Genomic DNA, 13430 nt, shown 5'->3' with positions numbered 1-13430 from the left:
GAGAAAATGCACAATGTGTTTCTTATGTTGTTATGAACAACTTGTTACTCTTTCTCATTAAGCTTCAGCCACTGCAGAAATATATAAATAAGGGCTGACTTCCTGTAAGACGTGTCCAAAGCTGGGACGGAATAAAAGGAGACACTTGTAAATGATAGTGCTATCGTTTGAGAAAGGGTAAGTTGAGACTGACTTTCATGCGTATTCACAGACCAAGCATCATAAAGATACCAGCATGATCTTCATTGCGGGCTTAGAGCCGGTATTAGCTTTTGAGAGGTAAGAGGATTTTGAGGGCTTGTTGGTCTAGGGGTATGATTCTCGCTTTGGGTGCGAGAGGTCCCAGGTTCAAATCCCGGACGAGCCCTTTTCTTGGTACTCTTTTCAAGTTGTTTTGAAGTTTGCGTTTCAAAACCAACATCAATTTTTTCTTTGCAGTAGTGGATAATTCTTTGCTAGAGTCTCATGCTTCAGCCCTGCCCAGTCTGAGCTAATACCAAACATCTGGTCTTGCATGGCATGTACGAGCGTTCAGCTAGGGATGTCGGGCAGGTTGCATGAAAGAAATCTAAAGCCAGAGGCCCATGGAATAGCCAGTTCGGAGCAGTTTCATTACAGAAAAATCAACTGTAGGTATCTGTTTCTGTAATGTAGTGGTTATCACGTTCGCCTCACACGTGAAAGGTCCCCGGTTCGAAACCGGGCAGAAACAGTTTTTATATTGTGTTGGCTACAATGTTGATAGGTGCCGTTTTGCCATGGAATTGTCCAAGCCCTGAAGATTATTTCATGCAATCTCGTTCCAAGAAAGGGAATTCTCTCAAAACACTAAAGTAATCGGCGTGTGGATGTATCTGTTGGTTCTCAGACCTTGCTTTCAAAAGAGCCCTGCAATCGGTTCACTGCTCACCTAGAACAAGCATTAACATGGAGAATTGTTGGCACCAACAGGAATCTTATTTTAGTGGAGTGTTTCTGGCTTTGAGTGCAGAGGCCCTCGGCTCAATTCCAAGATGATCCTTCTCAGGGTGATGATACAAATGCATTGTCACCTTTACGTTTAATGTCAGAATCATTTATTTCCAGTTGGTGGTGTAAGAATGTTTGCAACAGTATGGCGATTTTTCCTAGCCATGCATGAATGAAAGCATATCACTCGCCTTTAGGTGTTTTTCTAATACATTGATATTTGCATCTTCCTTCCTAGCCTGCATGTTTGACTATCTTACAGGCTGCATGTAATAAGTATCACATCAGGGCCCTTCTTCTACTCAATTCACAACTGTTCTATCACGACATAGATAAGAAAGCTGCATCTGCTTTTGTTGTGTAGTGGTAATCAGGTTTACCTGACGTGTGAAAGCCCCATGCTTTGAAAGTACACAGTAACAAAGAAAGCGATGACTTTTATAAAAAGGTGTCATGTGTGTCTCTTACTTTGCACAAAAAGTGCCAGAGATGACTTCATTTGCAGTCACTTGAAAAGTAGGGATTCTCCAATAAATGGTAAATGGTTGAAACAAATCTGAAGAAATGCATGACATACCTGTGTGTGTGTGTGTATGCATGTATGTATATATAGGGAGAGAGAGAGCGTCAATATAAACAGACTTTATTTCAATCAAGCTGTCTTTTCTATCCTTCAGGAGCAGAATGTTCTGATCATCAGCGCTCCAGAATGTAGTGTTTTCTTGGCAAGCATCACATATTGTGATGTGTTAGCTAAAAGTTCCATATCCTAGAGACTGATATATTCCTCTGTACTTGTACCTTGGGGATTCATCAAAACCTGGCATCATAAGCAGCTTTCTACTGCCACAGACTGGACAGCGAAACAATTTAAAATATCCCAGAAAAAGAAAATAAGCATGCTTAATCAGAGCTTTCTGGACAGGAAGGACATTTGAGCAAGTGAGGAATAAGCACTGCTTTTGTTAATTTGCATAGGCAGAATAGAGACTTCTGGGAAAAGGCCGAAATTACAGTCACAGAAAATGGCTGCATCTATAGAGAACGCTAAGAAGTGTTGGCAGCTTTTCCTCTGACCCTGGCCACTTTTACAAGCAATCCTATGATAGTCAGCAGGACCCACCCTAAAAAGGAAGGGGCATCCACTTGGACCCTTTCCACCTTTTCTAAATCTCGCCTGATCGAGCACTGATTGAGCAGATAAGCACATGTAATTCTCATTTCAGAAAGTTATTGGTTAGCTTGCTGCTAGCAGCTCAGTTATGTTATGATGTTAGAGGCTATGCAAGGAATGCTTTAGTCCAGCGATATGCAGTTTTTATTGCGCCTTGCATTCAGCAGGAAGATCTTTAGCTTGAATCTGTGGCCTAGGTATTCACCTTGGTATTTCTTTTGGCACAAAGTGAAGGAGTATTTGAGATAAAATGCACAATGTGTTTCTTATGCTGTTATGAACAACTTGTTACTCTTTCTCATTAAGCTTCAGCCACTGCAGAAATATATAAATAAGGGCTGACTTCCTGTAAGACGTGTCCAAAGCTGGGACGGAATAAAAGGAGACACTTGTAAATGATAGTGCTATCGTTTGAGAAAGGGTAAGTTGAGACTGACTTTCATGCGTATTCACAGACCAAGCATCATAAAGATACCAGCATGATCTTCATTGCGGGCTTAGAGCCGTTATTAGCTTTTGAGAGGTAAGAGGATTTTGAGGGCTCGTTAGTCTAGGGGTATGATTCTCGCTTTGGGTGCGAGAGGTCCCGGGTTCAAATCCCGGACGAGCCCTTTTCTTGGTACTCTTTTCAAGTTGTTTTGAAGTTTGCGTTTCAAAACCAACATCAATTTTTTCTTTGCAGTAGTGGATAATTCTTTGCTAGAGTCTCATGCTTCAGCCCTGCCCAGTCTGAGCTAATACCAAACATCTGGTCTTGCATGGCATGTACGAGCGTTCAGCTAGGGATGTCGGGCAGGTTGCATGAAAGAAATCTAAAGCCAGAGGCCCATGGAATAGCCAGTTCGGAGCAGTTTCATTACAGAAAAATCAACTGTAGGTATCTGTTTCTGTAGTGTAGTGGTTATCACGTTCGCCTCACATGCGAAAGGTCCCCGGTTCGAAACCGGGCAGAAACAGTTGTTATATTGTGTTGGCTACAATGTTGATAGGTGCCGTTTTGCCATGGAATTGTCCAAGCCCTGAAGATTATTTCATGCAATCTCGTTCCAAGAAAGGGAATTCTCTCAAAACACTAAAGTAATCGGCGTGTGGATGTATCTGTTGGTTCTCAGACCTTGCTTTCAAAAGAGCCCTGCAATCGGTTCACTGCTCACCTAGAACAAGCATTAACATGGAGAATTGTTGGCACCAACAGGAATCTTATTTTAGTGGAGTGTTTCTGGCTTTGAGTGCAGAGGCCCTCGGCTCAATTCCAAGATGATCCTTCTCAAGGTGATGATACAAATGCATTGTCACCTTTACGTTTAATGTCAGAATCATTTATTTCCAGTTGGTGGTGTAAGAATGTTTGCAACAGTATGGCGATTTTTCCTAGCCATGCATGAATGAAAGCATATCATTCGCCTTTAGGTGTTTTTCTAATACATTGATATTTGCATCTTCCTTCCTAGCCTGCATGTTTGACTATCTTACAGGCTGCATGTAATAAGTATCACATCAGGGCCCTTCTTCTACTCAATTCACAACTGTTCTATCACGACATAGATAAGAAAGCTGCATCTGCTTTTGTTGTGTAGTGGTAATCAGGTTTACCTGACGTGTGAAAGCCCCATGCTTTGAAAGTACACAGTAACAAAGAAACCGATGACTTTTATAAAAAGGTGTCATGTGTGTCTCTTACTTTGCACAAAAAGTGCCAGAGATGACTTCATTTGCAGTCACTTGAAAAGTAGGGATTCTCCAATAAATGGTAAATGGTTGAAACAAATCTGAAGAAATGCATGACATACCTGTGTGTGTGTGTGTGTGTACGCATGTATGTATATATAGGGAGAGAGAGAGCGTCAATATAAACAGACTTTATTTCAATCAAGCTGTCTTTTCTATCCTTCAGGAGCAGAATGTTCTGATCATCAGCGCTCCAGAATGTAGTGTTTTCTTGGCAAGCATCACATATTGTGATGTTTTAGCTAAAAGTTCCATATCCTAGAGACTGATATATTCCTCTGTACTTGTACCTTGGGGATTCATCAAAACCTGGCATCATAAGCAGCTTTCTACTGCCACAGACTGGACAGCGAAACAATTTAAAATATCCCAGAAAAAGAAAATAAGCATGCTTAATCAGAGCTTTCTGGACAGGAAGGACATTTGAGCAAGTGAGGAATAAGCACTGCTTTTGTTAATTTGCATAGGCAGAATAGAGACTTCTGGGAAAAGGCCGAAATTACAGTCACAGAAAATGGCTGCATCTATAGAGAACGCTAAGAAGTGTTGGCAGCTTTTCCTCTGACCCTGGCCACTTTTACAAGCAATCCTATGATAGTCAGCAGGACCCACCCTAAAAAGGAAGGGGCATCCACTTGGACCCTTTCCACCTTTTCTAAATCTTGCCTGATCGAGCCCTGATCGAGCCGATAAGCACATGTCATTCTCATTTCAGAAAGGTATTGGTTAGCTTGCTGCTAGCAGCTCAGTTATGTTATGATGTTAGAGGCTATGCAAGGAATGCTTTAGTCCAGCGATATGCAGTTTTTATTGCGCCTTGCATTCAGCAGGAAGATCTTTAGCTTGAATCTGTGGCCTAGGTATTCACCTTGGTATTTTTTTTGGCACAAAGTGAAGGAGTATTTGAGAGAAAATGCACAATGTGTTTCTTATGTTGTTATGAACAACTTGTTACTCTTTCTCATTAAGCTTCAGCCACTGCAGAAATATATAAATAAGGGCTGACTTCCTGTAAGACGTGTCCAAAGCTGGGACGGAATAAAAGGAGACACTTGTAAATGATAGTGCTATCGTTTGAGAAAGGGTAAGTTGAGACTGACTTTCATGCGTATTCACAGACCAAGCATCATAAAGATACCAGCATGATCTTCATTGCGGGCTTAGAGCCGGTATTAGCTTTTGAGAGGTAAGAGGATTTTGAGGGCTCGTTGGTCTATGGGTATGATTCTCGCTTTGGGTGCGAGATGTCCCAGGTTCAAATCCCGGACGAGCCCTTTTCTTGGTACTCTTTTCAAGTTGTTTTGAAGTTTGCGTTTCAAAACCAACATCAATTTTTTCTTTGCAGTAGTGGATAATTCTTTGCTAGAGTCTCATGCTTCAGCCCTGCCCAGTCTGAGCTAATACCAAACATCTGGTCTTGCATGGCATGTACGAGCGTTCAGCTAGGGATGTCGGGCAGGTTGCATGAAAGAAATCTAAAGCCAGAGGCCCATGGAATAGCCAGTTCGGAGCAGTTTCATTACAGAAAAATCAACTGTAGGTATCTGTTTCTGTAGTGTAGTGGTTATCACGTTCGCCTCACACGCGAAAGGTCCCCGGTTCGAAACCGGGCAGAAACAGTTGTTATATTGTGTTGGCTACAATGTTGATAGGTGCCGTTTTGCCATGGAATTGTCCAAGCCCTGAAGATTATTTCATGCAATCTCGTTCCAAGAAAGGGAATTCTCTCAAAACACTAAAGAAATCGGCGTGTGGATGTATCTGTTGGTTCTCAGACCTTGCTTTCAAAAGAGCCCTGCAATCGGTTCACTGCTCACCTAGAACAAGCATTAACATGGAGAATTGTTGGCACCAACAGGAATCTTATTTTAGTGGAGTGTTTCTGGCTTTGAGTGCAGAGGCCCTCGGCTCAATTCCAAGATGATCCTTCTCAGGGTGATGATACAAATGCATTGTCACCTTTACGTTTAATGTCAGAATCATTTATTTCCAGTTGGTGGTGTAAGAATGTTTGCAACAGTATGGCGATTTTTCCTAGCCATGCATGAATGAAAGCATATCACTCGCCTTTAGGTGTTTTTCTAATACATTGATATTTGCATCTGCCTTCCTAGCCTGCATGTTTGACTATCTTACAGGCTGCATGTAATAAGTATCACATCAGGGCCCTTCTTCTACTCAATTCACAACTGTTCTATCACGACATAGATAAGAAAGCTGCATCTGCTTTTGTTGTGTAGTGGTAATCAGGTTTACCTGACGTGTGAAAGCCCCATGCTTTGAAAGTACACAGTAACAAAGAAACCGATGACTTTTATAAAAAGGTGTCATGTGTGTCTCTTACTTTGCACAAAAAGTGCCAGAGATGACTTCATTTGCAGTCACTTGAAAAGTAGGGATTCTCCAATAAATGGTAAATGGTTGAAACAAATCTGAAGAAATGCATGACATACCTGTGTGTGTGTGTGTATGCATGTATGTATATATAGGGAGAGAGAGAGCGTCAATATAAACAGACTTTATTTCAATCAAGCTGTCTTTTCTATCCTTCAGGAGCAGAATGTTCTGATCATCAGCGCTCCAGAATGTAGTGTTTTCTTGGCAAGCATCACATATTGTGATGTGTTAGCTAAAAGTTCCATATCCTAGAGACTGATATATTCCTCTGTACTTGTACCTTGGGGATTCATCAAAACCTGGCATCATAAGCAGCTTTCTACTGCCACAGACTGGACAGCGAAACAATTTAAAATATCCCAGAAAAAGAAAATAAGCATGCTTAATCAGAGCTTTCTGGACAGGAAGGACATTTGAGCAAGTGAGGAATAAGCACTGCTTTTGTTAATTTGCATAGGCAGAATAGAGACTTCTGGGAAAAGGCCGAAATTACAGTCACAGAAAATGGCTGCATCTATAGAGAACGCTAAGAAGTGTTGGCAGCTTTTCCTCTGACCCTGGCCACTTTTACAAGCAATCCTATGATAGTCAGCAGGACCCACCCTAAAAAGGAAGGGGCATCCACTTGGACCCTTTCCACCTTTTCTAAATCTCGCCTGATCGAGCCCTGATCGAGCCGATAAGCACATGTCATTCTCATTTCAGAAAGGTATTGGTTAGCTTGCTGCTAGCAGCTCAGTTATGTTATGATGTTAGAGGCTATGCAAGGAATGCTTTAGTCCAGCGATATGCAGTTTTTATTGCGCCTTGCATTCAGCAGGAAGATCTTTAGCTTGAATCTGTGGCCTAGGTATTCACCTTGGTATTTTTTTTGGCACAAAGTGAAGGAGTATTTGAGAGAAAATGCACAATGTGTTTCTTATGTTGTTATGAACAACTTGTTACTCTTTCTCATTAAGCTTCAGCCACTGCAGAAATATATAAATAAGGGCTGACTTCCTGTAAGACGTGTCCAAAGCTGGGACGGAATAAAAGGAGACACTTGTAAATGATAGTGCTATCGTTTGAGAAAGGGTAAGTTGAGACTGACTTTCATGCGTATTCACAGACCAAGCATCATAAAGATACCAGCATGATCTTCATTGCGGGCTTAGAGCCGGTATTAGCTTTTGAGAGGTAAGAGGATTTTGAGGGCTTGTTGGTCTAGGGGTATGATTCTCGCTTTGGGTGCGAGAGGTCCCAGGTTCAAATCCCGGACGAGCCCTTTTCTTGGTACTCTTTTCAAGTTGTTTTGAAGTTTGCGTTTCAAAACCAACATCAATTTTTTCTTTGCAGTAGTGGATAATTCTTTGCTAGAGTCTCATGCTTCAGCCCTGCCCAGTCTGAGCTAATACCAAACATCTGGTCTTGCATGGCATGTACGAGCGTTCAGCTAGGGATGTCGGGCAGGTTGCATGAAAGAAATCTAAAGCCAGAGGCCCATGGAATAGCCAGTTCGGAGCAGTTTCATTACAGAAAAATCAACTGTAGGTATCTGTTTCTGTAATGTAGTGGTTATCACGTTCGCCTCACACGTGAAAGGTCCCCGGTTCGAAACCGGGCAGAAACAGTTTTTATATTGTGTTGGCTACAATGTTGATAGGTGCCGTTTTGCCATGGAATTGTCCAAGCCCTGAAGATTATTTCATGCAATCTCGTTCCAAGAAAGGGAATTCTCTCAAAACACTAAAGTAATCGGCGTGTGGATGTATCTGTTGGTTCTCAGACCTTGCTTTCAAAAGAGCCCTGCAATCGGTTCACTGCTCACCTAGAACAAGCATTAACATGGAGAATTGTTGGCACCAACAGGAATCTTATTTTAGTGGAGTGTTTCTGGCTTTGAGTGCAGAGGCCCTCGGCTCAATTCCAAGATGATCCTTCTCAGGGTGATGATACAAATGCATTGTCACCTTTACGTTTAATGTCAGAATCATTTATTTCCAGTTGGTGGTGTAAGAATGTTTGCAACAGTATGGCGATTTTTCCTAGCCATGCATGAATGAAAGCATATCACTCGCCTTTAGGTGTTTTTCTAATACATTGATATTTGCATCTTCCTTCCTAGCCTGCATGTTTGACTATCTTACAGGCTGCATGTAATAAGTATCACATCAGGGCCCTTCTTCTACTCAATTCACAACTGTTCTATCACGACATAGATAAGAAAGCTGCATCTGCTTTTGTTGTGTAGTGGTAATCAGGTTTACCTGACGTGTGAAAGCCCCATGCTTTGAAAGTACACAGTAACAAAGAAAGCGATGACTTTTATAAAAAGGTGTCATGTGTGTCTCTTACTTTGCACAAAAAGTGCCAGAGATGACTTCATTTGCAGTCACTTGAAAAGTAGGGATTCTCCAATAAATGGTAAATGGTTGAAACAAATCTGAAGAAATGCATGACATACCTGTGTGTGTGTGTGTATGCATGTATGTATATATAGGGAGAGAGAGAGCGTCAATATAAACAGACTTTATTTCAATCAAGCTGTCTTTTCTATCCTTCAGGAGCAGAATGTTCTGATCATCAGCGCTCCAGAATGTAGTGTTTTCTTGGCAAGCATCACATATTGTGATGTGTTAGCTAAAAGTTCCATATCCTAGAGACTGATATATTCCTCTGTACTTGTACCTTGGGGATTCATCAAAACCTGGCATCATAAGCAGCTTTCTACTGCCACAGACTGGACAGCGAAACAATTTAAAATATCCCAGAAAAAGAAAATAAGCATGCTTAATCAGAGCTTTCTGGACAGGAAGGACATTTGAGCAAGTGAGGAATAAGCACTGCTTTTGTTAATTTGCATAGGCAGAATAGAGACTTCTGGGAAAAGGCCGAAATTACAGTCACAGAAAATGGCTGCATCTATAGAGAACGCTAAGAAGTGTTGGCAGCTTTTCCTCTGACCCTGGCCACTTTTACAAGCAATCCTATGATAGTCAGCAGGACCCACCCTAAAAAGGAAGGGGCATCCACTTGGACCCTTTCCACCTTTTCTAAATCTCGCCTGATCGAGCACTGATTGAGCAGATAAGCACATGTAATTCTCATTTCAGAAAGTTATTGGTTAGCTTGCTGCTAGCAGCTCAGTTATGTTATGATGTTAGAGGCTATGCAAGGAATGCTTTAGTCCAGCGATATGCAGTTTTTATTGCGCCTTGCATTCAGCAGGAAGATCTTTAGCTTGAATCTGTGGCCTAGGTATTCACCTTGGTATTTCTTTTGGCACAAAGTGAAGGAGTATTTGAGATAAAATGCACAATGTGTTTCTTATGCTGTTATGAACAACTTGTTACTCTTTCTCATTAAGCTTCAGCCACTGCAGAAATATATAAATAAGGGCTGACTTCCTGTAAGACGTGTCCAAAGCTGGGACGGAATAAAAGGAGACACTTGTAAATGATAGTGCTATCGTTTGAGAAAGGGTAAGTTGAGACTGACTTTCATGCGTATTCACAGACCAAGCATCATAAAGATACCAGCATGATCTTCATTGCGGGCTTAGAGCCGTTATTAGCTTTTGAGAGGTAAGAGGATTTTGAGGGCTCGTTAGTCTAGGGGTATGATTCTCGCTTTGGGTGCGAGAGGTCCCGGGTTCAAATCCCGGACGAGCCCTTTTCTTGGTACTCTTTTCAAGTTGTTTTGAAGTTTGCGTTTCAAAACCAACATCAATTTTTTCTTTGCAGTAGTGGATAATTCTTTGCTAGAGTCTCATGCTTCAGCCCTGCCCAGTCTGAGCTAATACCAAACATCTGGTCTTGCATGGCATGTACGAGCGTTCAGCTAGGGATGTCGGGCAGGTTGCATGAAAGAAATCTAAAGCCAGAGGCCCATGGAATAGCCAGTTCGGAGCAGTTTCATTACAGAAAAATCAACTGTAGGTATCTGTTTCTGTAGTGTAGTGGTTATCACGTTCGCCTCACATGCGAAAGGTCCCCGGTTCGAAACCGGGCAGAAACAGTTGTTATATTGTGTTGGCTACAATGTTGATAGGTGCCGTTTTGCCATGGAATTGTCCAAGCCCTGAAGATTATTTCATGCAATCTCGTTCCAAGAAAGGGAATTCTCTCAAAACACTAAAGTAATCGGCGTGTGGATGTATCTGTTGGTTCTCAGACCTTGCTTTCAAAAGAGCCCTGCAATCGGTTCACTGCTCACCTAGAACAAGCATTAACATGGAGAATTGTTGGCACCAACAGGAATCTTATTTTAGTGGAGTGTTTCTGGCTTTGAGTGCAGAGGCCCTCGGCTCAATTCCAAGATGATCCTTCTCAAGGTGATGATACAAATGCATTGTCACCTTTACGTTTAATGTCAGAATCATTTATTTCCAGTTGGTGGTGTAAGAATGTTTGCAACAGTATGGCGATTTTTCCTAGCCATGCATGAATGAAAGCATATCATTCGCCTTTAGGTGTTTTTCTAATACATTGATATTTGCATCTTCCTTCCTAGCCTGCATGTTTGACTATCTTACAGGCTGCATGTAATAAGTATCACATCAGGGCCCTTCTTCTACTCAATTCACAACTGTTCTATCACGACATAGATAAGAAAGCTGCATCTGCTTTTGTTGTGTAGTGGTAATCAGGTTTACCTGACGTGTGAAAGCCCCATGCTTTGAAAGTACACAGTAACAAAGAAACCGATGACTTTTATAAAAAGGTGTCATGTGTGTCTCTTACTTTGCACAAAAAGTGCCAGAGATGACTTCATTTGCAGTCACTTGAAAAGTAGGGATTCTCCAATAAATGGTAAATGGTTGAAACAAATCTGAAGAAATGCATGACATACCTGTGTGTGTGTGTGTGTGTACGCATGTATGTATATATAGGGAGAGAGAGAGCGTCAATATAAACAGACTTTATTTCAATCAAGCTGTCTTTTCTATCCTTCAGGAGCAGAATGTTCTGATCATCAGCGCTCCAGAATGTAGTGTTTTCTTGGCAAGCATCACATATTGTGATGTTTTAGCTAAAAGTTCCATATCCTAGAGACTGATATATTCCTCTGTACTTGTACCTTGGGGATTCATCAAAACCTGGCATCATAAGCAGCTTTCTACTGCCACAGACTGGACAGCGAAACAATTTAAAATATCCCAGAAAAAGAAAATAAGCATGCTTAATCAGAGCTTTCTGGACAGGAAGGACATTTGAGCAAGTGAGGAATAAGCACTGCTTTTGTTAATTTGCATAGGCAGAATAGAGACTTCTGGGAAAAGGCCGAAATTACAGTCACAGAAAATGGCTGCATCTATAGAGAACGCTAAGAAGTGTTGGCAGCTTTTCCTCTGACCCTGGCCACTTTTACAAGCAATCCTATGATAGTCAGCAGGACCCACCCTAAAAAGGAAGGGGCATCCACTTGGACCCTTTCCACCTTTTCTAAATCTTGCCTGATCGAGCCCTGATCGAGCCGATAAGCACATGTCATTCTCATTTCAGAAAGGTATTGGTTAGCTTGCTGCTAGCAGCTCAGTTATGTTATGATGTTAGAGGCTATGCAAGGAATGCTTTAGTCCAGCGATATGCAGTTTTTATTGCGCCTTGCATTCAGCAGGAAGATCTTTAGCTTGAATCTGTGGCCTAGGTATTCACCTTGGTATTTTTTTTGGCACAAAGTGAAGGAGTATTTGAGAGAAAATGCACAATGTGTTTCTTATGTTGTTATGAACAACTTGTTACTCTTTCTCATTAAGCTTCAGCCACTGCAGAAATATATAAATAAGGGCTGACTTCCTGTAAGACGTGTCCAAAGCTGGGACGGAATAAAAGGAGACACTTGTAAATGATAGTGCTATCGTTTGAGAAAGGGTAAGTTGAGACTGACTTTCATGCGTATTCACAGACCAAGCATCATAAAGATACCAGCATGATCTTCATTGCGGGCTTAGAGCCGGTATTAGCTTTTGAGAGGTAAGAGGATTTTGAGGGCTCGTTGGTCTATGGGTATGATTCTCGCTTTGGGTGCGAGATGTCCCAGGTTCAAATCCCGGACGAGCCCTTTTCTTGGTACTCTTTTCAAGTTGTTTTGAAGTTTGCGTTTCAAAACCAACATCAATTTTTTCTTTGCAGTAGTGGATAATTCTTTGCTAGAGTCTCATGCTTCAGCCCTGCCCAGTCTGAGCTAATACCAAACATCTGGTCTTGCATGGCATGTACGAGCGTTCAGCTAGGGATGTCGGGCAGGTTGCATGAAAGAAATCTAAAGCCAGAGGCCCATGGAATAGCCAGTTCGGAGCAGTTTCATTACAGAAAAATCAACTGTAGGTATCTGTTTCTGTAGTGTAGTGGTTATCACGTTCGCCTCACACGCGAAAGGTCCCCGGTTCGAAACCGGGCAGAAACAGTTGTTATATTGTGTTGGCTACAATGTTGATAGGTGCCGTTTTGCCATGGAATTGTCCAAGCCCTGAAGATTATTTCATGCAATCTCGTTCCAAGAAAGGGAATTCTCTCAAAACACTAAAGAAATCGGCGTGTGGATGTATCTGTTGGTTCTCAGACCTTGCTTTCAAAAGAGCCCTGCAATCGGTTCACTGCTCACCTAGAACAAGCATTAACATGGAGAATTGTTGGCACCAACAGGAATCTTATTTTAGTGGAGTGTTTCTGGCTTTGAGTGCAGAGGCCCTCGGCTCAATTCCAAGATGATCCTTCTCAGGGTGATGATACAAATGCATTGTCACCTTTACGTTTAATGTCAGAATCATTTATTTCCAGTTGGTGGTGTAAGAATGTTTGCAACAGTATGGCGATTTTTCCTAGCCATGCATGAATGAAAGCATATCACTCGCCTTTAGGTGTTTTTCTAATACATTGATATTTGCATCTGCCTTCCTAGCCTGCATGTTTGACTATCTTACAGGCTGCATGTAATAAGTATCACATCAGGGCCCTTCTTCTACTCAATTCACAACTGTTCTATCACGACATAGATAAGAAAGCTGCATCTGCTTTTGTTGTGTAGTGGTAATCAGGTTTACCTGACGTGTGAAAGCCCCATGCTTTGAAAGTACACAGTAACAAAGAAACCGATGACTTTTATAAAAAGGTGTCATGTGTGTCTCTTACTTTGCACAAAAAGTGCCAGAGATGACTTCATTTGCAGTCACTTGAAAAGT

General features: G+C 41.7%; 4 non-coding genes across 4 annotated transcripts; all 4 read left to right on the top strand.

Moving 5' to 3' along the window:
- The first annotated feature begins 3026 nt into the window (after positions 1-3026).
- Positions 3027-3099, top strand: TRNAV-CAC (transfer RNA valine (anticodon CAC)). Its single transcript has one exon. It is a non-coding gene; the product is annotated as a tRNA-Val (tRNA).
- Positions 3100-5417: 2318 nt separating this feature from the next.
- TRNAV-CAC (transfer RNA valine (anticodon CAC)) lies at positions 5418-5490 on the top strand. Its single transcript has one exon. It is a non-coding gene; the product is annotated as a tRNA-Val (tRNA).
- A 4701-nt stretch (positions 5491-10191) lies between these two features.
- Positions 10192-10264, top strand: TRNAV-CAC (transfer RNA valine (anticodon CAC)). The gene has a single exon. It is a non-coding gene; the product is annotated as a tRNA-Val (tRNA).
- Positions 10265-12582: 2318 nt separating this feature from the next.
- TRNAV-CAC (transfer RNA valine (anticodon CAC)) lies at positions 12583-12655 on the top strand. Its single transcript has one exon. It is a non-coding gene; the product is annotated as a tRNA-Val (tRNA).
- The last annotated feature ends 775 nt before the right edge of the window (positions 12656-13430 follow it).

This window comes from Triturus cristatus, chromosome 8 (genome assembly GCF_964204655.1).
Source record: "Triturus cristatus chromosome 8, aTriCri1.1, whole genome shotgun sequence".
NCBI lineage: Eukaryota > Metazoa > Chordata > Amphibia > Caudata > Salamandridae > Triturus > Triturus cristatus.
Note: the sequence above shows the minus strand (reverse complement) of the source record. Positions and strands in the feature narration are given on the sequence as shown.